At 42.3% G+C, this 22,914-nt stretch overlaps 1 protein-coding gene across 1 annotated transcript in view; it reads left to right on the forward strand.

The window, feature by feature from the left end:
* The window catches only part of RALA (RAS like proto-oncogene A), a 42,412-nt gene continuing 19,498 nt past the window's right edge, over positions 1 to 22,914 (forward strand). The window contains exon 1 of the mRNA XM_050937823.1: positions 1 to 199. The gene's annotated coding sequence lies outside the window, so the exon portion shown is untranslated. The remainder of the gene's footprint in view (positions 200 to 22,914) is intronic.

Raw genomic sequence — 22,914 nt, forward strand, 5'->3', positions numbered from 1 at the left:
GGTTCCACCCGGCCCCCGGAAACAGCCCTGTGTGGCGGGTGCTGGTCTCAGCCCCTGCGCGGAGCCAGAGTCTCTTTGGAGCTGGGCGGACGCTTCCCCCGCCCCCCTCAGCCCAGCGCGTCTCTCAGCGCGGCGGCGGCCGGAGGAGGAGGTGGTGGGCGCGAGACCCCTCAGCAGAGCCGCCGCCACAGCCGGGCAGGTGAGTCCGAGTGGAGGGGGGGGCGCCCCACAGCTTCCCCACCCACCGAGCCCTCCCGGTGTGTGTGACCCCGGGAGATTCGCTCCGGGGCTTCACCCCGCGCGGCCCCTCCCCGGAGACTCCGGCTGCGGAGCCTCAGGCTGTTTGCCCCCAGTCCCAGCCCGCTCGCGTCACTGGGGTGGGGTAGGTCGGTGCCTCCCGCAGGGTGAGACCTGAAATTCCCGTCCCCTGAAGGTTAAAAGCCTCCCGCCGCCGGCGCGCTGCCCCTCGCTTCCCGGAGCGGCTTCCCGGCCAGTCTGGCTGCCCGCCGCTGCCGCATCTCGCGCTGGGGCTGCCCCTGCCGGGGAGGCTCATTCATTCCCGCCCGCTGTCTCTCATTTGCCGTCCGGAGCTGGGCGCTCCCTGGCCAGGCTTGGCGTGAACGTGCTGGGCTATCCGCTGCGGGAATGGGTGGGACCTTGTCCCAGAAACTCGTATCCTTGATCTTGTTAGTTTGGCGTGTGCGTGTGCTCGGATGAGGCTGGAAATGAGTTGCCTGAAATATGGGTATTTGCTGTAACGCCTTAATAGTTTGATTGTTTCACTCGTTTTAAAAAATGACTTTAAGCCAACCTTTTATTTGTAGCTCAGCCACCTGGGTTACTCAAGTTTTATTGTTCTAGTGTTTAAACAGCGGGCCACACCTCTGCTCTAACAATGGAGAGCGCCTATTTTATCCATGTAGGAATGCTTTTTTTTGTTGTTAGTTTGTTTTTCTAGTATCTAGTCTTGCCTTCAAAAATGAGATCTTTGAGAGCAACTGAATTCTAGGGTGTTGTCTTCATCACCACCTTAGGCTGCATTTAAGAGCCATTTACTGTAAAAACTTAATTGCCAGTGGTTCTTTTGTTGTGTTAATCTTAATTTTCTTGATCTTAATTATAGTGCCCTGCATAACAACTATAGAAAGGAATACTATGTATATTAATGCATTTTCTAAATTCCTAAAACTTTACATTTCCATTTGCTGATTAGGCTAGTAATAATTCAGTCTTGTATCTATATATAGCCTTGCATGTATTTGAGAACTGATTTGCATAACTTCAGCCAAAAGTACTGAGATTTTTATTTTATATTTGAATCTCTGCAGAAATCCAATTCCAACAGCCTTGTATTCCATGATTTACTGGTGAGGGATATATTTGTCTGTAGTGATCAGATGTGCAAGTGTGGTAGGGTTCAATGTACATTAACCAACTCTGATGCTGAGTACTGATTCTTTTACTACAACATCCTGGCTTGCATGCAACAATATGCATTGTAGCAGTATCATTGAAATGTATTGTTAGGGATTAATCAACACTTATGGCTCCTGAGTTGGAAACTACCTCAATTTCATATCATATCTCAGAATTTCTTTTCAATCTGGAAAATGATTACAGCAGGTGATGCCCTCACAAGAGGGTTGGGTAATATACAACCCCTCCAACAGTCCTCTTTATACAATGCTCAACATCAGTAGAAATGTTCACATCTGGCTTTCAGTACAAACATGTCTGTCTAGCAGCCAAATGTGCTGTTAATATTTCTAGCTCTGTTTCCACAGCAACATTTCACATCTAGGATTTTAAATCCGGCTGTGTGGGGTTAATCAAGGTTGAAATGCAAAGAGGGGTTTATCCAGAACAGTGAATTGCTTAATTTCAGGAGCAAGATACTTCAGTAGTTTAACAAGGGCTATCATTAAACTGGTAGATAAAAGAAATGTGGATTTCTCTCCCTTTCCCCATTTCATTCATTGAACAGGAGGCACCTCAACAAATTTATATTAAACTTCTGCATAAGTCTGAGTAGCTCTAATAGAAGGAGGGAAATACTGAGTGACTCCTGAGGATTTCCTTCTGGAAGTTTAACGGAGATTTTCCTTTATTTCACTCTTGTGACCCTTTGTGTTAAAGGTATCAATTTCCACCCTTTAGATTACATTATCTCAGTGTTGGGGCTTCTGTTTTCTGTCCCCCATTTTTATAGGGACAAATAATAGTGACTCTCCCACTCCTAAAAAATAAAACACCTGGCAAACAGAGCCAGTGGTAGAGTGAAATAACTGGGTTATGCAAGACATAATACTGAATTATTGTATGATTGACTCATCTGAGCTTGCTTTCAGTCAGCTTGAGTTGTGCCTAATTGAGGAAAAGGATGCAGTTTCATGGTGCATCAATATACCTCTTAAGAACTAGACACATTTCAGCAACATGTTTAGCATGTTAGGCTGTCATATGTGCAAAAAGTTGCTTATGAGGACCTTTTTGGCAACTGGCAGCATTCTTTTTCAGCAACCTCAGAATTCTAACAGAGGGGAAGTGATAAGCACAAATACAGGATTTTGTGTAGAATCATTAGTGACTGCTAACTTGGCAAAAGAATAACTTTGGAATTTGGTCTGGGATAAGTAACTCTTAACACATGTCTAAAGAGCATCTACTAGCCAACAAACGTGTATACTAATTCATGTGTTTAGGACAGACTTCTAGTACATCTCTAATTCTCAGTGTCAAGCTATTAAAGTGTGCTAATTTTGCCTTTAAACATTTATTTTAAACCACATCAATTGGCTAGGCTATAGCCAATGTAATAGCCTACTCAATATTATGGAAGTATAATTATGTTACATGTTTTGTAGGTGTATCAATTCTCTAAACTTAGGTTTCAGTGAGAATATATTAGCAAGAACAAAGTAAACTTGCATGACATTGTGGCAGATTTACTAAATGTAAGTTGATAGCTTCCCCAAAACATCTCATATGTTCTGATTTTCTTTGCTAGAATCATTAGCTATTTCATGATTACTCTGGCTTTTTGGGGGCTTGGGGAAAATCTACTCTTGGCAAGTAGGAAAGTCTCATAAGCAAGTACTATTGGCTGCAGTCTAAATTTTCATTTAAATGTTTCTAGCCCTTTGGAGGGGGTAAAGGAGGGAAACCATAGCCTCTCTAGGTCTGCGAACAGCTGGCTCTTGTGCCTTTTACCAGTGCTTCTGAAATTCCATAAGCCACAAAAGTGAATTGATCAGAGACAAGTTGGTTTTCAGTTTCTCAGATCGCTGTGGCAGCAGTGAAACTGACAACAATCAAGTCAGTTTTGTACTGCAGGTTCTTGCAAAAGCTCAGACTAGCATCAGAAGCAGGGGTTTTGAGGGAAAATCTCAAATCAGGTAAGGTGGGGGGAAGGGTAGAATGTAAGAAATCAGCACCACCTTTTTGTGGACTAAATCGAGAATTGCCTCTCCCCTTGTTGGTTCCTGTACCAGCTGCTCCAAGTAGCAGTCATTTAAAGTATCAAGAAATTTGTCTCTGAATTTCGTCCTGAGTTGACATGTACCCAGTCAGTATGGGGATAACTGTAATCTCTCACTATTGAGTTCTTAATGTTGATAGCCTCTCTAATCTCCCTTAGCATTTCATTGTCAGTATCGCTGTCCTGGTCAGATAGTTGATGATAGATCCCCTACTGTTATATTCTTATTAAAGCATGGAATTACTATCCATAGAGATTCTATGGAACATATGGATTTTAAGATTTTTACTTCATTTGATTCTACATTTTCTTTCACATATGATGCCCGTCCCCCTACATGACCTGTTCTGTCCTTCTGATATATTTCCTACCCCAGAATGATTGTGTCCCATTGATTGTCCTCACTCTAACAGGTTTTTGTGATGCCTATTATATCAATATCCTCCTTTAACACAAGGTACCCTAGTTGACCCATCTTATTTGTACTTCTAGCATTTGTGTACAAGCACCTTAAAAACTTGTCACTGTTTGTCTGCCCTTTTCCGATGTGCCAGATTCTTTGTGAATTTTCTCATTTGGTCTGGCCCAGCCCATACTTTATCCTCTTCCATCCTCTCCTCTTGACTAAAACCTAGAGAATCTCTATCAATAGACTCTAAGTCTCTGTCCGATCCACATGCTCCTCTGCAGCTTTCTCCCATCTCATACTTTTTAATGTTAAGTGCCAGCAGTCTGGATCCACTTTGGTTTAGGTGGAGCCCATCCTTCCTGTATAGGCTCCCCTATCCCAAGTTTCCCCAGTTCCTAATAAATCTAAACCACTCTGCCCTACACCATTTTCTCATCCATGCATTGAGACTCTGAAGCTCTGCCTGCCTGCCTACCTGGCCCTGGGTGTGGAACTGGAAGCATCTCTGAGAATTCCACCTTAGAGGTCTTGGATTTCAGTCTTTCCTAGCAGCCTGAATTTGGCCTCCAGGATGTCTCTCCTACCTTTCCCTATGTCACTGGTACTGTTCCAAACCTGAGAGCTTTTATAAAAATATAACTGGAAAAGTATTGCACACTTACAGCCAGATTCTGCAATCTTATTTGCTTTGAGTAATCCCTTATTCTGTTAGTAACCCCATTCAAGCCAATGAGACTACAGAATAAGGCCAGGTCTATGCTTGGAAGGCTTTGCCAGTATAGCTATACCAGTGTCTTACACTAGCAAAGTGCTTATAGTTGCACATACAGATATACCCCAAAAACTGTACTTCTGTCAATATATTTCATCCCCTAAGTGAAATTCTGTACTGAGAAAAGCAGTCTTGCTGGTATAACTTCATTTACACTAGGGCACTTTGCTGGCACAGCTGTCTGTTGCAAATTACATTTCAGACTAACATACCCATGTTGGTAGAAGTTTATAGTGTAGATGTGGCTTGAGTTACTATACAAACCAAGGCTGGCAGAATCTGGCCCTTAATCACTTTGCCTGTTTGTTACTCAAGGTGAGTACACAACATGAAGCACATTGGAAGTCCGATACTAAACAAATCAACCAGTGAGAGAATTATCTTGGCGTGAAAATTATTAAAGGACATTTGTTCTAGCAAGTTATTGTTAACAATGGAAAATTCTGGTAATGCTAACATTCCACTTAAGTAATTCATCACTTGAATCTTTGAAGCTTTTGCTTCAAAACTTTAAGCACAAAACCAACTCTTTAAACCTGTGAAATTCTGCCTTTATGGCTGGCATCTGTAAGATCAAGTGTTTTTTTTTTTTAAATCTGTAAACTGATCAGGGCAGAGATTCTTACTGTGTAATTGCACAGACTTTGTCCTAGTAGGGCCCTGATGATGACTGGGGTCTGAATACTACTGTAGTTGAAATTTTGACTTTTTAATCAAGAGTGTAAACATGCAGTCAATAAGCTAACCCATCATAGAACAGATGAGCAAACGATGCTCTTAAAGGTTGGAATCACAAGTCAAGTACACTATAAAATAAAAACTGGTAAGCATATGACTCTACTTGTTTATAGCTTCTAGTGAACGGCTGAGTTGCTTGTGCTGCGAAGTCTAAAGCTGACAATGTAAATCCTTTTAGTCTTATTGAACAGTATTGTTCACAATAGAATATTCAGTACAGTTCATAGGAGTGCCACCTACTTAATTGCTAGCACCTCTTAAGTTGGCACCTTGAAAGGAGATTTCCACAAATATCCAATGCACTAATCAGGCATAACTCAGCCACTTTGAAGTATCTGAACTCACTGTCAAAGATGGTATAGAAGCAGGATTCTTGCTATACAAGGTAGCAAATAGACTGACATTTCACACCGTATGCTTGAGTATAAATATGATGTAACTGGAATATGCTTTATGCAAACTGTCTTTTGTAAGGTATCATAACAAAGGTTATAACTGACTAAATATATCCCTCCTAGTTGAATGTATCATTCTTGTATCTGAAGCTAGAAATATAAAGTAACTCTGGGGTCCTATTGTAATTATGCAAAGCATATGCCATTAATGGCTTAATTTTGATGTCTCCCATTGACTAGCACAGTTGGTTATAAATGGTTCTGTTTTACTTGCAAACTTTCCTGTGGTCATGTAAGACAGCCCAGGAAGAATAGAGGTGTGTGGGGGGAGGGAGTCTCACAGGACATGTGACCATGTCACATGATGCTGAAATCAATCTTAAATCTGGTACTTCTCCATTTAGGAGGGATGTGGACACAGACACACACACTTCCCACCTTGGACCAAAACTGTAAAAGGGGGTGGAACAGAACAGAGGTGGCTGCCAGTCATGAGAGAACCCCTAGTTACCACCTGAGCTAGAACTAACAAGAACTGTACTGGAGAAAGGATTGGGTCCAGACTAGGAAGGAGTCTAGTCTGTGAAAGAAGCCTATTGGAATGTCCCTGAGGGTGAGATTTAGCTGTAAAAAGTTGCCTAATACGTTAGGCTTAGACTTGTGTGGTTTTTGTTCGTTTTGCTTGGGAATTTACTTTTTTCTGTTACTTCAAACCACTTAAATCCTACTTTTTATACTTAATCATGTTTTTGTTTGTTATTGAACCCAGAGTAAGTGATTAATACCTGGAGAAGCAAACAGCTGTGCATATCTGTTATAGAGGGTGGACAATTTGAGTTTACCTTCTATAAGCTTTATAGAGTAAAATGGATTTATTTGGGGTTAGGATCCCATTGGGGCCTGGGTGTTTTGAGATAGATGACCTACTGAGCAGTTTTTGGTTAAAGTCTGCAGCTTTGGGGGTGTGGACCAGACATGGGTCTCTGTTATCTGGCTAGCATGCCTGGCTCAACAAGATAGGGTTCTGGAGTCCAAAACTGGCAGGGAAAACAGGCTCAGATATAATTCCAGCATGTCAGGTGACAGTCCCACAGGGGCCTCTGTGACCCAGAATCTGTCTCAGACTAGGAAGAAAACTGAAGTGGTGATTATAAGGTACCTAGATGCACTTGAAGAGGACTGAGCTCAATGATAAAAGTAGGCTTCAGGGTTTCTGAAAAAGTCACGTTGGGCCAAATGGCTTCTTTCTGTTGAAGAAATTTGCCCTCTAAAAGGGGAGATTTCTGTGTGGACTGGAAAGGGAAAAAAGATGTGCTCTACTTCTAAGTATAAAGTCCTTTCCTAATATTGTGCAGCACAAGATCAAGAAGAAATGTCACTCATATTCAGTAAATCAATATTTTACATCTAAATGCTGTGGGGACTTCTGCGGTAGAGTGCTATTTCTTTCTTGAGTGTCCTTTTTCTGTTAAATACTAAAACTGCAGTGTGTGGGAATATAAATAGGTGGGGATAAGGAAGTTGTACCAGTGTGAATTTTCCTTCCTCTTTTATTGGCTTATCTCAGTACTCATTTGGTTTATATTAACTACAGCATAATAGTGGAATAGCTGAATAGACTTGTCTGAAAGGCTGGGTTTTAAAAAGCATTTTAAACTTATTCCTATCCCCTTTACTCAAAACATAATCCGCTGATGTTAAAACACACAAATATAGCAAGGTAAGATGCTAGTAAATCTGCGGAAAAACAGGTTTTAAAATTCAGTAGTTTTTCCTAGAAACTTCAGCTTTGATCTTGTAATAGCATCTGCCCAGGTAGATGTCGTCATTGCATTATCTGGACCCAAGTTTCTAAATTAACTTCATGTTTTTGATGGGAAATCTTCTTTGGAAACTTGCTGCTGAGTAACATTGAACATTAAGATGAAATGTTGGATAACTGACAACAGTTTGAATCTGTCCTAGGACCAGCACTTATCAGTACTCTTTATCCTTTTTATGATAACCAAGAAAAGGGAAGAACATGTAACTGTTGGGAGACTTCATAATATCAAATTGGTTTCTTCCTCTTCCTTGATATGTAAACTTGTATCTGATCAGTTAAAATGCTGTGTGCGAATTGTCTTTTAAATGAAAACCACAATTTTAGCATGCACATCTACAGAAAAATGTAAGTTTCATGACCCTTGAATTAGATGAGAACTACACACACCATGGCATAGTATCCCAAGTTAAACTATGAAACGGAGTTATTTGATTCTTTCCAGATGTCAAATAAGACTAAATTGTGTCTTCAGAAAAGGAAGAGTAAATTTTTTTTTCCCCAGTTTGAGTCTAGTCACATGGAAAACTAAGCTAATTTGCCCCAGCATGTAAGAAACATGTAAATACATATGAAGCTTCTGGGCTCTACAGCTGCTGAAAATGTGCTTTAAAACTTTCTCCTCCACTGTAACAACTCCAGAACTGAAAATCTAATCAAAGATGACAACTGAGACTCTTTTCTAAAACTCAGATGAGGTCTGACATTTTAAAGTGTTTCTTAAACTGAGCTACAAGTGCAAGTTAAATGTTGATTGCAAGAAGTGGCTGGAAAATTGACTTAGTTTCTCAACTCTATTTTGGCCATCTACTTCATGTTTGAAGAAATGGATAGCTTTAGACAAAAATCATAGTTGAGTGTCAGATATGTAAAACCTAGCATTCTTTTGTCTTACTGGATGTCAGGGTGTACCCCCAAATCTGAACTCTGGGGTACCCACATGAAACACCCCTCCCAAACCTCCCTCCCACCTTTCCTGGTGAGGCTTGAGAATAAAAAATGAACCAGTTGCCTTAGCAGTGTGAACACAGACCAACCCCTTGTCTAAGGACTCTGGAATCAAAGGATTTTTTAAAAAATAAATTTTATTAAAGGAAGAGACATCTGAAAACTTAGGCTTTAGGGATTAAACACCAAAAATAAGTTATTTGGGGTTCAGCTTAAAGGTTACAAGCAAAATAAAAGCACCTTGGGTTAGCACAGAGAAATCCACAAACCAAAAAGGTTCCTAATCGCATCTGTCTTAACTTTTCCTATGCTATTTACATATCTTGGGTTCCAAATGAGGCACTTCTAGGCATGATGCAGATGATTTTCCATACCAGGCTTAAACCTTACAGCTTGTTGCTGCCTTCCCCTCTCTCCAGCCTGAGACAGATCTCCTTCCCCTCCCCAGTGGTTTTTTGATTTTGAAAGGGTACAGCCTTCCTATTGGTTCCCTGGTCAGGTGCCAATTCAGGTTAAACTTCTCTTAACCCTTTACAGCTAAGGCAATTAGGGTACAGCTGCTAAGGAGGATTCTATAGCTCCTGACTGGTGGCTGGGTGTCCATAAAAGGGAGCTGCCCCTTCTAATTTATCACACTGGATGTTAATGGAGTGCATTGCCAAGTAGAGATAAGTGTCAGGACCCTGTCTCACTCTGTCCTGCTAGCAAAAGGAGGCAACACATGTGGGAGGAACTTGATTAAATTATAGACTGAACTGTAAAACTTTGTTTTTAACTATGGAGTTCTTGAGTGCTTGCACAAACACTACTCCGTCATGACAGATGCCTTAAATATTGATAGTAAATGGAATGTTACCTAGTTGATAGATTTATAAATTATAGCAAAGAGCATTGAACCTGGGTGTTAACTGACATACATAATGACCTCATTAAGGGAGCATGTTGAAATACGTACTTTGCATGACCTTATTTAGTCTTCTCTTCAGGAATCTGTATTTTGCAAACTCATTTTCTACATCCAGAAATGCATGTGAGGGCAGGAATCAAATATACACTTGACTGCTACTCATGTAAATAAGCCTATTAAAAGTTGTATATATGGCTTTTCATCAGGATCGCTTTTTCAAAGTGAGTGACCTGTCTGAAGGTAAAATTGTCACATCGGTGTCCAGGTAGATAAGTTGTTTAGTTTTGGCTTAAACATGATTGCTTCTTGATTTCATCTGTCTGGCTGTACCTAAGTTAGCTGATCCTTAGTGTAGTGTGACTGTCCTATGGAGGATCCTGTTTGCCTTGTTGCCTCTAAGTATTTGCAGTAAAAGTATTAGATCATTTTAATGTACTGTCTTAATATGCTTCAGTTTTTTAACTGTCCAAAAGTTTAACATTGTCATGGAGCAAGACAAGACCTAATTTCTGACACATGAAAGTAAAGCATACTTATTTATGCTTTTTCTCTGGTCCAAAGCTAGGACAAATTGATAAGTCTTGCATTCAAAACCTGGGGTTAGGGGAGGGTACCTTAACAAGAGCACTGTTTTTGGAGCTAGCTGTAGGCTGGAGCTCAGGAGCATATCATGCACAGTTGGCTTTATTTAGGCTTTTAGCATCCACTTCAGAATACACCAATCTAATATATAAATGCTCTCATTTGCAATTACAAAGTTTAGGGGTTAACTCTTGGAAAAACAGTTCTATATTGTAACAGCCACTTATGTCTTCCAGCTCAGATTACAGTTAAAATCCATTCGGAGTTTCTTAAGGTTTCAGTAAGCAGGAGTCAATGTATTTGATGGAAAACATAATTTTCAATTGTGGAGAGGAAACTGAAGCAGAACTGATTCTACAAAAACTTATAGGTGTTTAAATCTGTATACAGTAGAAATACTAGAATTGGTATAAAGCAACCCTTCCTTGACTTTTCCACTAATTTGAAACCAAACATACTTCAAGAAAACATGCCCCTTTTCTCACCAGAATGAAAAATCTGAATTGTTCATGGAAATAGGTTTAATTGAAACTAATATTTCCCAACTTCATGTAGGAGAGAGCCATTTTGCAGAAAAGGTTATCCAATAAGCCCAGTCAGAAGACTGAAACTAGCTTTCAGCTAGGTGCAGTACTGGTTTAATACAAAGTCCCAGCACTTGGATGTGTGGCATGTAAAAGCCTAGCTAGAAATTCAACTCATGTTCATTCCTTCTCGTCCAGCACCAATACTAAAGGTTCTGCAGATTCTATGGCTTCTATGTTATGCCTCTGAAACCCAATGAAAAGAATGAGTTTGTACAGGTGTAAATGGTGGGCTTTTAGTAACTCTGTTGCATGAGAAGGAATAGAATTTAGCTTGCATTTTGGTGGTTGGCTCTATAGCATTAGCAGGATTAAAACAGTGAAAACACTTGAGTTAAATAAGTAGATGACTGAAGGATGGACTTGTGTAAGAAGGTGGCATTTAAGTAATTTTCAGAGTAGAAATGCTTTTCATAAACATCTGGTCTGTGCCTAATGTGGCTTACCTTATGAATTATGTTTTTGGGCAGAATAAAATGGGCATTTTCTAGTATTAATTATAATGCAAAGTTTGAGATGCTAATCTAGTGATATGCACTAGGGTATCATGTCTGCTAGTGGTATAACCTTGTTCACATGTGAAAGGTGGTGGTGGTTTCTCAGAAGAATTCACTCTTCTTAGGCTTATGACCCTTCAATTTAATTGACAGCTGTTTCACTTCTCTGCTTCATTGCTAGTGTGAGACTATCTGTGCTGTCATTCCGGAAAAGAGATGGAGCTGCTCATTTTAAGTGAAACTTGTCTTTTAGTTTGCTTGCTTACTTGAAGAGTATAGAGTGGTCTGTTTGCAAAACTGAGATGAGCCATGTAGTCTGCTAGGCTAGGCTGAGAACTTACTAACAAGGCTCTTTCCTGTTATCCTTGGATCTCTAACCCCTTTGGATTCTCTGATGGGGGGGCAGAGCACTAACTCAGAAAACATGGCTTTAAAAAGCCAGCTCTGAGTCAATCAGAGTTAAAACGGAGCAGCTAACAGGAGATGGGGAATGCAATGTTTAGAATACTCTAAACTAAAACCAATATCGCATCCCCTGATCCAAAAAAGAGGCAGGAGGGATAGCTCAGTGGTTTGAGCATTGGCCTGCTAAACCCAGGGTTGTGAGTTCAATCCTTGAGGGGGCCATTTAGGGATTGGGACAAAAATGTCTGGAGATTGGTCCTGCTTTGAGCAGGGGGTTGGACTAATGACCTCCTGAGGTCTTTTCCAACTCTGATACTCTTGCAAGGTCACAAAATCAGACTAAAAATAAGGCAGCAGAAGTCCAGCAGCAGTGTGGGCTTTCCAGTATATTACACTGAATGCAGCATGATGGATTACCTGCCTTGTGGGCAGGTTGTGCCTATGGTAAAATCAGCTCACAGCTCTCAGACACAGTACAGGCCCGTGAGGCTAGAGTGTCTGACCTGAAGAAGCTGAGGGAGACAGTAGTAGATCAGGCTTTCAGGGACAAAATAGAATGCCAGACTGTGGATGGGACCAATGTCTGTGCTGTTGAGAATTAAAGTATGAGACCATCAAGCTAGAGCAGAGGGAAACAATAGTTGGGACCCTTCTTCCAGATGTCATGGTATCCCCTTGCACTGAGAATGCCCCTTCATGGAGATCCGTGTTACTAGGAAGAGCCAGGTAGTAACTGGATTTGTGATGACTGGAGAAGGGAATGGTAGATTGCCTGCTTGGTGTGAAGGTGGTTGATTTCACAAGACTTCTAGACAGACTTAGGCCATGTCTACATCTAAAGTTTTGCAGCGCTGGTTGTTACAGCTGTATTAGTACAGCTGTATAGGGCCAGCGCTGCAGAGTGGCCACACTTACAGCAACCAGCGCTGCAAGTGGTGTTAGATGTGGCCACACTGCAGCGCTGTTGGGCGGCTTCAAGGGGGGCTCCGGGAACGCGAGAGCAAACCGGGAAAGGAGACCCGCTTCGCCGCGGTTTGCTCTCTCGTTCCCGGAGCCACCCAGCAAACCGCAGGGAAGGAGACCTGCTTGCTCTGGGCTCTGGGAACGAGAGAGCAAACCGGGAAAGGAGACCCGCTTCGCCGCGGTTTGCTCTCTCGTTCCCGGAGCCACCCAGCAAACCGCAGGGAAGGAGACCTGCTTGCTCGGGGCTCCGGAAACGAGAGAGCAAACCGGGAAAGGAGACCCGCTTCGCCGCGGTTTGCTCTCGCGTTCCCGGAGCCACCCAGCAAACCGCAGGGAAGGAGACCTGCTTGCTCTGGGCTCCGGGAACGAGAGAGCAAACCGGGAAAGGAGACCCGCTTCGCCGCGGTTTGCTCTCTCGTTCCCGGAGCCACCCAGCAAACCGCAGGGAAGGAGACCTGCTTGCTCTGGGCTCCGGGAACGAGAGAGCAAACCGGGAAAGGAGACCCGCTTCGCCGCGGTTTGCTCTCTCGTTCCCGGAGCCACCCAGCAAACCGCAGGGAAGGAGACCTGCTTGCTCTGGGCTCTGGGAACGAGAGAGCAAACCGGAAAAGGAGACCAGCTTGATTACCAGAGGCTTCCTCCTTCCACGGAGGTCAAGAAAAGCGCTGGTAAGTGTCTACATTGGATTACCAGCGCTGGATCACCAGCGCTGGATCCTCTACACCCGAGACAAAACGGGAGTACGGCCAGCGCTGCAAACAGGGAGTTGCAGCGCTGGTGGTGCCCTGCAGATGTGTACACCTTCAAAGTTGCAGCGTTGTAACTCCCTCACCAGCGCTGCAACTTTCTGATGTAGACAAGCCCTTAGAGGCAGTGCTGGGAGGAAGCCTGTGGTTGTGGTACCCATAGGGGAATGTATCCTGAAGACCAAATGTAGGCTGCTAGGTAAGAAATTGAAGTCCAGGACCTCCATAGTAGCTGTGATACTGACAGACTCCTAGGCCTCACTGAACATTGACAGATGTGTAGCTGAAAGCCATACTGGCTCACCCATGTGTTAGCATTGTTAAAATAGATGTTGAGTTTTTAGTGTTCAGACTTGATGAAATCCTCGTAGGATGCTCCATGTATTGATCTGTAGCCTATAGTATAGTTATATTGAGTGTTTGCTTTGTAAACCTCTAATTGTGTAATTCACCAAACAGGAAAGAATAATATTAATAAAGTGCTGGTCCTGCTTATAACAAGGCCCACTGAAACCAAATGAGCCATTGTGAAACATCAAAAGGGAGAGACTTTGCTCCCCCAACACCCACAAAGATGGGACCTGACCTGCACATAAACTCATCCCATCAGCTTGAACTCAGGGGGAAGAGAATAACAATGTCTCACAAAAAGGAACTGTATTGCTATGCTGCTTGGAATTCAGAGTAGGTAGTATTTCTAAGCATAAGCAAGAAATCCCCAAGCTGCTTAGTTTGGCTTAGCCATAAGGGACATATAAAGCTTGCATGTATAGTAGCTACTTCTTGAAACCTAAAACTCACTTTTGTATTTACCTGCTTTAACCTTGTAAATTACTCTAATTTCTTAAGACATGTTTAGTTGATTACTGGCTATAAGTGTTGTCTTGGGAGATCTGGGATGCAATTGACCTGGGTTAAGTGACTGGCCCTCTAGGACCGGGAGTAACCTGAATATTGTGAATTTTGGTGTAAGGGACCATGTATCACAAAGGCAAGCTTGGCTGCCTGACACAGACCTCAGTGCCCAGGGGAACAGACTCCATGCTAAGGCTGTTATGGGGTTTGTGGAGTTGACATATGTTACTAAATTGATTTTATTGTTCAATGCCCTTCTTGACAGTCTGCTCTGTGGTTGGCACTCACTGTCATGAGACAGCGTGACAGTAGCATTCTTGGAAATGCTTCCAGTTTTATGAAGACAGGCAGAACTGCAGGTTAATGCGTGAATAAGATGATAGTGTAGGAAGGAGAGTTTGAGATTTATTACAGGTTTCAGTGGTAGCTGTGTTAATATGTATCAGCAAAAAAGAGTCCTTGTGGCACCTTAGAGTTTTGTGGGCTACAACCCACTTCCTCAGATGTATGAAGTAAAAGATACTGGAGCAGGTGTAAATATGTGAAAGGATGTGGGTTGCTTTACTAGTGTTAAGTTCATCTAATGAGAGAAATCAATTAAAAGCAGGATACCAAGGGAGGAGAAATCTTTCTTGCCAGTTCAAAAAAGTGGCCCATTACAGACAGTTGACAAGGTGTGAGTAACAATAGAGAAATTAGTATTAGGGAAATTTTAAGTTTAGTTTGTAATGACCCAACCACTCTGTCTTTATTCAGGCCTAATCTGATGGTATCTAGTTTGCAAATTAACTCCAGTTCTGTAGCTTCACATTAGAGTCTGGTTTTTTTTTGTTGAATTGCCACTTTGAGGACTGAGTGACCAGAGAGATTGAAGTGTTCTCTTACTGGTTTTTAAATATGGTAATTCCTGATGTCAGATTTGTCCATTTATTTTGTATAGACACTGTCTGGCTTGACCAATGTACATGGCAAAGGGGCATTGCTGGCACATGATGGCATATATCACATTGGTAGATGTGCAGGTGAACAAGCCCCTGATGGTGTGGCTGATGTGGCTAGGTCCTATGATGGTGTCCCTTGACTAGAAATGTGGCACCAGGGTTTGTAGCAGGGTTTGGTTCCTGGGTTCCTTCTTGTCAACTGTCTCCTCCCTTGGTATCCTGCTGTTTAATTGATTTATCTTGTTAGATGGACTTAAAGTGAGATTAAGAGCTGGGAAGGATGGGCTCCACCTAAACCAAGTGGAACAAGACTGCTGGGGTGTAAAAGTGAAAAGATGGTAGAAATTTTTTAAAACTAAGTATTGTTGGAAAACACAGGTGTGAAAGAGCACATGTTGTAGTCAGAGACATCCCTTAGAGATGGAATTTATTTAAGAAGATAGGAAAGAAATTGCTAAAGGACAGGTAGGGTCTAAGGAGAAACAGTCCCATTTAAATACAACACATGAAGGCAAATATGCAAGTGCTTAGAATTTAGACTTCTTGCATTTGTATATAAGATGAGGGAGCTAGGGAAAGTACCTGTAATTAAATGAGGATATTGATCTAATAGGCATCACGGACACTTGGTGGAATGAGGAGAATCAAAGGGATGGGGTTATATCAGGGTACTAAATATAGAGGAATAACAGACTGTGCTGATGGGGGTGGCTGGGGAAGTAATGTAAAAGTATAATGCAGGCCAAGAAAGAATTTAAAGAGGAGTTAGCTAAGGACACACAACTCTCGTTTTTTGTTGAAGTGTACATTAGCTGCAGGAAGTCTGTCAAACAGACAGTGGGGCCCCTGGACAATCAAGGTGCTAACAGAGCAATCAAGGATGGTGAGGCCATAGCAGAGAAACTAAATTATTTATTGGCATTTCTCTTCTCTACAGAGGATGTAGGGGAGATTCCCCCCACATTTGAGCCATTCTTTTTAGGAGGAGACAGATCTGAGGAACTGTTGCAAATTGTTCCAAAACTTCCTCTGACCTCAAATTGATGAATTAAACAGTAAGTCACAGAGCAGATGGAATTCACCCAAGAGTTCTGAAGGAACTCAAATATGAAATTGCAGGACTGTGGTGCATATTCTATCACTTAAATCCACCTCTGTACCCAGGGCTGATGCAACCATTTAGGCGGACTAGGCGGTTGCCTAGGGTGCCGAGATTTGGGGGCACCAAAAAGCACCCCCCAATTTTTTTAAATGGTTGAGCAGCCGCTGCTGCTGGGACAGAGAGGGAGTCTGAGCTGCAGGTCCCCCGGGTCAGGGCGGCGCAGCTGGCAGCCCAGGGGGTCCCCCGGGTCAGGGCAGCGGCAGCCGGCAGCCCAGGGCCACCCGGGGGGGGGGGCAAGAGGGGCAATTTGCTCCAGGCCCCATAGGGGCCCCCACAAGAGTTTTTCGAGGCCCCTGGAGTGGGGTCCTTCACTTGCTCCGGGAGCCCCAGAAATCTGTCGCGGGGCCCGGGCCCCTGGAGCTTCTTCTGCTCCCGGTCCTTGCTGGCGGAAGGACCCCCCGCCAGTGAATTACCGCTGAAGCGGGACCCGCTGCTGACATGCAGCCTGGTCTTTGGCGGTAATTCGGCAGCGGGGGGCCCTTCCGCTCTGGGACTAGTCGCCGAAGTGCTCCGGAGACCCGCAGCAGGGGCTCTCCACCACAGAATTACCGCTGAAGACCCGGCTGCACTTCGGCAGCTGGTCCTGCTTCGGTGGCAATTCGGTGGTGGAGGGGCCCCACGGCGGGTCTCCGGAGCACTTCGGCGACTGGTCCCAGAGCGGAAGGGCCCCCTGCCGCCAAAGACCCCAGGCCCCCGGAATCCTCTGGGCTCCCCTGGCACGCCGCTGGCAACCCAGGGAGGTCCCCTGGGTCAGCATGCCGCTGCTGGTGTAACAAAGTGACAACCCCATGGACCAGGCAGCAGCAATTCCTGAGCAGGCGCACAGTTGGTTACGTTACGCGGCAGAAACTGCACCTAGTTGCAAAACAGGAGAGTTGCTCAAAGTGTCGTCACACTGGCAGCCGCCAGCCCAGGGGTTCCACTGCAAGCAGTCCTGCTTGGAGAGGATGCGGAGCAGAGGTGAGCTGGGGTGGGGAGGTACCGCAGGGCTCCTCAGGCCAGGGGGTGGGGAGCTGCCACAGGGGTGGGCGGCACACTTCAGGGCCGGGGGGGGTGAGGAGCTGCTGCAGGGCTGGGGGGGCGCAAGGTCGAAGTTTCGCCTAGGGTGCGAAACTTCCTTGCACCGACCCTGTCTGTACCAGATGATTAGTTATTCTCCAATGTGATGCTGACTTTTTTTCGGTGAAAGGTTCCACCGGCAATCCTGGCAATTTCAGGTCTGTAAGCCTAACTTCAGTACCAGGCAAATTGATTGGAAACTACAAAATTATCAGCTGTGTATGTTGGAAGAGTCCTCACGGCTTTTGTGAGGGAACATGTTTACTAATACATGTGAATTTGGTTGGGGGCGGGGGAGGGTGCTAAGTGTGTGGACAAAGTTGATCCAGCTGATATAGTGTACTTGAGATTTCAGAAAGCTCCATTAAACAAGGTCCTTCATCAAAGGCTCTTAAGCAAAGTAAGCAGTTGTCATGGATAAGAAGGAAGGTCCTCTCATGGATCAGTAACTGGTTAAGAGGAAACACAAGACAGGAATTAAATGATCAGTCTTCACAATGGAAAGTAGTAAATAGCAGGGTCCCCCAAGGATCTGTACTGGTTCCTGTCCTGTTTAACATCATAATAAATGATATGGGAAAATGAGTGAAAAGTGAGGTGGCAGAGTTGCAGAGAATACTAAATTACTCTAGATGGTTAATCTAAAACTGAGTGCAAAGAGTTATAAAGGGATCTCTTGTGACTGGGTGAAAAAATTGCAGATGACAGTCAGTGTTAAGTGTTAAGTTATGCATGTGGGGAGAAAAAATCTATTATGTACAAAATGATGGGGTCTAAATTAGCTGTTACCACTTGAGATCTTGGAGTCATCACGGATAGTTCCCTGAAAACATCTGCTCAGTGTGCAGCAGCAGTCAAAAAAGAACAGTGTTAGGAACCATTAGGAAAGGGATAGATAATACAGAAAATATCACTGCTGCTATATAAATCATGTTCCCACATCTTGAATACTATGTGCAGGTCTGGTCATCCCCTCTAAAAAAAATATTAGAATTGGAAACCATGCTGAAAAGGGCAATAAAAATTATTAGGGGTACAAAACAGCTTCCGTATCAGGAGAGATTAGAAAGAGTGGCACCATTCATCTTAGAAAAAGATGACTAAGGGTGGATGAGTGTGATCTATTAAAATGAATGGTGTGGAGAAAGTGAATAGGGAAATATTATTTGTGTACTGTAAAGGGGCAAGAACCAGGAGGTAGACATTAATTGGGTAACAGGCTTAAAACAAAAGGAAGTAATTCTTCACACAATGCACAGTCAACCTGTGGAACTCATTGTCAGGGGATGTTAAGGCCAAAAGTAGTACTGGTTTTAAAAAAAAGAATAAAGTTCAGGATGATAGGTCCATCATGGCTATTAGCCAAGTTGGTCAAGGATGCAACCCCATGCTTTGGGTGTCCCTAAGCCTCTGACTGGCAGAAACTGGGTCAGGATAATGGGGGGGGGGGGGAAGGATCACTCAATAATTGCCCTGTTATGTTCATTTTATCTAGTAAGGTGAAATTTAGTCTGATAGGGGTTAAACTTTTTCATTCAAGCAAAGTACAGATATTGGTATTAATATTTGTGGTGGTCAGTAATTCACATCGTTCCTGACTTTGGGGCATTCATAGTGTATCTAACTGTTAATGTTCCAGCATATTACTTTGGAAAACTAAATGGTAATAGTGTTAAAGCAATTGGGAGTCTTCAGAAGAAGTCTGTCAATGTGACATAACTTTTTGTAAGTATAGGGATGTGGAATAAAACTAGATTCATGACACTACGACAATACTCTAATTTTGAGAAAATAATGAGATAATTGCACATGCCTCTACTTCCTGCCATTCAAATAGAGGGGAAGCAAAGCTTGGGCAATAAATGTGCATGTCTTGATCTAGTTTAAGTATATTCATCCTGGAAAACAAGTGAGGCGCTTATTTATATGCTCCCCTCCTTTGGTCTTTCCTCCTGCATCTAGACATGATTAACTTCATGGCCACATGACTGTACTTTCATAATTCAAGATCAGATACCCATGTGTGTTACAGTATCGGAGGGGTAGCCGTGTTAGTCTGGATCTGTAAAAGCAGCAAAGAGTCCTGTGGCACCTTATAGATTAACAAATGTATTGGAGCATGAGCTTTTGTGGGTGAATACCCACTTTGTCAGATGCATGCTGATGCTGTCAATTAATCGCTTGAGTTAACTGCAATGAAACTCAAATTAATCACACTGATAAACAATAGAATACCAATTGAAATTTATTAAATATTTTTGGATGGTTTTTCTACATTTTCAAATATATCCATTTCAATTACAACACAGAATGCAAAATGTACACTGCTCACTTATATTTTTGATTACAAATATTTGCACTGGAGAAATGATAAAGGAAATATTTTTCAGTTCACCTTATACAGGTACTGTAGTTCAGTTTCTTTTTCATGAAAATGAAACTTATACAGGTATGTGTTTTTTGTTACCTAACTGCACTCAAAAATAAAACAATGTAAAACAAGTCCACTCAGTCCTACTTCTTCTGCCAATCACTAAGAGGAACAAGTTGATTTCAGGAGATAATACTTCCCACTTAATTACCATCTCACCTGAAAGTGAGAAAAGGGGTTTGCATAGCACTGTTGTAGCTGGCATGGCAAGATGTTTACATGCCAGATGCGCTAAGGATTCATATACCTTTTCAGCCATGATTCCAGAGGACTTGCTTCCATGCTGACTCATTTTAAAAAAAGTTTATTAAATTTGTGACAATTCTCCCCCCAAGGAGTTCAGTGTGTTTTCTGTGCTGCTTTACCCACATTCTGTTCATGTTGTAGCAGTCTTAGGTGATGACCCAGCACGTGTTCATTCTAAGAACACTTTCGTTGCAAATTTGACAAAATGCAAAGATACCAATGTCAAATTTCTGAATACCAATGTCAAATTTCTGAAGATTGCTACAGCACTCGACCCAAGATTTAAGAATATGAAGTGCCTTCCAAAATCTGAGAAGGGTGAGGTATGGAGCATGCTTTCAGAAGTCTTAGAAAAGCAGCACTCTGATGCAGAAACTACAGAACCCAAACAACCAAAAAAGAAAATTGACCTTTTTGCTGGTGGCATCTGCATCAGATGATGAAAATGAACACGTATCAGTCCACACTGCTTTGGATTGTTATCAAGCAGCACCCATCAGCATGGACACATGTAATCTGGAATGGTGGTTGGAGCATCAAGGGAGGACATATGAATCTTTAGCTCATCTGGCATGTAAATATCTTGTGATGCTGGCTACAACAGTGCCATGCAAATACCTGTTCTCACTTTCAGATGACATTGTAAACAAGCAGGCAGCATTATCTTCTGCAAGTGGTAACCAAATTTGAGTGAGTGGCTGAACAAAAAGTAGAACTGATTGGACTGGTAGGCACTAAAATTCTACATTTTGTTTTTGAATGCAGGTTCAACTTTCACAATAGAGATTGCACTACAGAATTTGTATTAGGTTTTTTACGGTGGAAATATTTGTAGTAATATAAAGTGAACATTGTTCAATTACAACACAGAATACAAAGTGTAATCAGTATATTTGAAAATGTGGAAAACATCTAAAATATTTAAATAAATGGTATTCTATTTAACAGCATGATTAGTCGCACTATTAATTGCCATTTTATTATTCATGCTTAATTTTGTTAATAGTTAGTTTTTGTGCTGTGCATATTACACTCAACTTGATGAAATCTATTTGACCTTGCATTGCTTGACCAACAATAGACAGTTTACCAGAATCTCAAGTAATTGTGAAGTCGAACTGGTTAAAGGACTGCATTCTGTAGCAGTGTAATTAACTCCTGCAGTGAATAAATGGCCTGTGTAATTTTTGATTTTTGTGTTTAGGTGTTATCCTAAAGCAAATTTTTTATTCTGTTAGAAAACCTATTCTATACAGTCTGTGGCAGCCAGTGTATACAAAGCTTTTTTTTCCCCATTGCCATTAGAAACTTTCACTCTAACTCTGATACCATCACAAATTTTTGGATTATTTTGGGTATCATTTAGTCTAAATAGGATAGCAGGACATCAGAAACTTTACAGCTTGCTCATTGGGACATATGAGAAGCAAACTGGAAACTCCCTGCAGAGCTACAATTCAGATGTTTGAATGATTTTCCATTTCTCTCAATGTCATATAAATTACAAGTATTCTCGGGTCGCCAGCCCTGTTAACTTGCAAACTCCTATCTTCAGTATACTATGTTAAGATTTGAGATTCCTCTTTATGCACTGACAAGCCACCTGAATGTGTTACAGTAACTGAAAAGTAAACTCTGATACTAAAAATGTAATTTTCATCCACAACATTCTGCAGTTACTGATCCCATAAATGCCTTTGATTTCCTGTACTTTATATGCAGGGTTCAGATTTCCACAGCCATGTTTTCTCAACAAAAAACTGTCCAGGTTTGCTGCGAGACAGTCACAGCAAAGGAATTTCCATAATTTTTAGTTACTTCTAAACTATGCAGTGATCAGCTAAATCTTTGTCACTGGGGAATTGGACATCAGTAGTCATGTGTCCACGAACAAGAATGCCTCAATTTCTAACTCCATGCTTTTGTACTACTTAGCTTTCAAGGAGCCAAAATAAGATTAGATATTGGGTTAAGTAGGATAGGGACACCAGACTGAGATTTTACTGTGTTCATAGGTACACAGAAGGAGTTCTGAGGTGCAGGCTTGAGAACACACCAGTATAACAACTTGAAAGAGCTTTCTGTTAAACTTGAATCCAGAATACATTTATTATAGACTCATAGGCTCTAGGACTGGAAGGGACCTCGAGAGGTCATAGAGTCCAGTCCCCTGCCCTCATGGCAGGACCAAATACTGTCTAGACCATCCCTAATAGACATTGATCTAACCTACTCTTAAATATCTCCAGAGATGGAGATTCCACAACTTCCCTAGGCAATCTATTCCAGTGTTTAACTACCCTGACAGTTAGAAACTTTTTCCTAATGTCCAACCTAAATCTCCCTTGCTGCAGTTTAAGCCCATTGCTTCTTGTTCTATCATTGGAGGCTAAGGTGAACAAGTTTTCTCCCTCCTCCTGATGACACCCTTTTAGATACCTGAAAACTGCTATCATGTCCCCTCTCAGTCTTCTTCCCTTTTCCAAACTAAACAAACCCAATTCCTTCAGCCTTCCTTCATAGGTCATGTTCTCAAGACCTTTAGTCATTCTTGTTGCTCTTCTCTAGACCCTCTCCAATTTCTCCACATCTTTCTTGAAATGCGGTGCCCAGAACTGGACACACTACTCCAGTTGAGGCCTAACCAGCGCAGAGTAAAGCAGAAGAATGACTTCTCGTGTCTTGTTTACAACACACCTGTTAATGCATCCCAGAATCACGTTTGCTTTTTTTGCAACAGTATCACACTGACTCATATTAAGCTTGTGGTCCACTATGACTCCTAGATCTTTCTGCCATACTCCTTCCTAGACAGTCTCTTCCCATTCTGTATGTGTGAAACTGATTGTTCCTTCCTAAGTGGAGCACTTTGCATTTATCTTTATTGAACTTCATCCTGTTTACCTCAGACCATTTCTCCAATTTGTCCAGATCATTTTGAATTTTGACCCTGTCCTACAGAGCAGTTGCAATC

This window comes from Gopherus flavomarginatus, chromosome 2 (assembly GCF_025201925.1).
Source record: "Gopherus flavomarginatus isolate rGopFla2 chromosome 2, rGopFla2.mat.asm, whole genome shotgun sequence".
NCBI classification, from domain to species: Eukaryota; Metazoa; Chordata; order Testudines; family Testudinidae; genus Gopherus; species Gopherus flavomarginatus.